Below are 1,429 nucleotides of genomic sequence, written 5' to 3'. Positions count from 1 at the left end.
TAAACCGAAATTCCCTGCAAATCGGGGATTTTCCCGCGAGTTGACAAATTGAAGGATGCAGCTGTGCTAATCACTTCGTAAATGTCTTGGAAACCACAATTTGTGTGTATTTTAGAGTTTTTTTTCAGTCATATGCCGAAATTGTAACATTTTCAACGTTTTAATTGTAGTTATGTACACAGTATTTAACTATGCTACATGTGTTCCTACCTGGAAAGACGCGTACAATATTAGCTACAGTTGTACATAAATATATATGTATGAATGCATTTAGTTCACCCAATGTGCCGCTACTACTTACATACATATGTAAATTGCCACACGGTCAAAATTTTGGGTTTAATTTTTAAACTGCGCTGGGACTACTGCCTTTTTTTATTTTTTATAGTCTACTTTTTAAACCAGTCAATAGTTTTAAGCAATTTTTAATATGTTCTGGTTTAAATTTTAGTCGAAAAAGTTCGTGGTTTAAAACTCAAACCAAAATGTTTTAATTCTAGTTTCTAGGTTTCATATATAGAAAATTTGGTTTAAAATCTAAACCGAAATAGAATATGTTTGCACACAGCGAAATGTGGTGTTGATTCAAACTCAACATATGAAAGCACATTTACATGCGTGGCTGTAGCTGAGTGTGCAAAGATGCTTGATACAATTGGTTGCTACCAAGGCTGTCCGGGTTCAATCTCCATCAGACGGAGCATGAAATTTAAGATCTTTTTTTTATATTCTAAATTATAAAAATGTTTGGGTTAAAAATTTAAACCGAACTGTGTAAATTCTAAACCCAACATAGGTGCTCTCTTTTTTTAATCTTGGAAGGTTTGTATTTGAAACTGAATTTAGTTTGGTCAGATATGTATGTAGTTCAAAAAGTTTAAAATTAAAACCGAAACTTTTAGCCGTTCACTGAGCAAAACTACTTGAGAAAAAAGCATTACTTTAATAGCACGAGTGCAACATCGTACACGTGATAGAAGTAAAACTTCTTAAAAAAAGCCCATGTGTGCGCCACACACCCGGTATAAATGTTAACAAAAATAAACTACGAGACAATCAGACGAATATAGTTGTTTATTGTATCCAAAGTTGGTACCAAGTTGATAAGTTTTTATCATTTCTCATAATTTTCTTTTAATTTTAATTTTTTTGAATACAGAGGATATGATCATTCTTTTTTTGCTTTATTCCGTATACGAAAAATTATATGTTTCAATGGACACATCGCTTTGAATACATAATTTAGATTTAGATAATATTTTTAGCAGTTTAGTTGAGAAAAATAAAACATCTAGATTATTGTTTGTATTTTGGTCGATTTTAAATTTCCTACCCCAAAATAATTGATATCAAATAAAACACCTCTTTGAGGTAAAATTTCTGAGTGACGAAAGCTGAACTAGAAACACAAAATTTATGATATCAATTT

This window comes from Rhagoletis pomonella, unplaced genomic scaffold (assembly GCF_013731165.1).
Source record: "Rhagoletis pomonella isolate Grant_MI unplaced genomic scaffold, Rhpom_1.0 Rhpom_scaffold_00005, whole genome shotgun sequence".
In the NCBI taxonomy this organism is placed as follows: Eukaryota; Metazoa; Arthropoda; class Insecta; order Diptera; family Tephritidae; genus Rhagoletis; species Rhagoletis pomonella.
The sequence above is the reverse complement of the archived record's forward strand: the minus strand, read 5'-3'. Positions refer to the sequence as shown.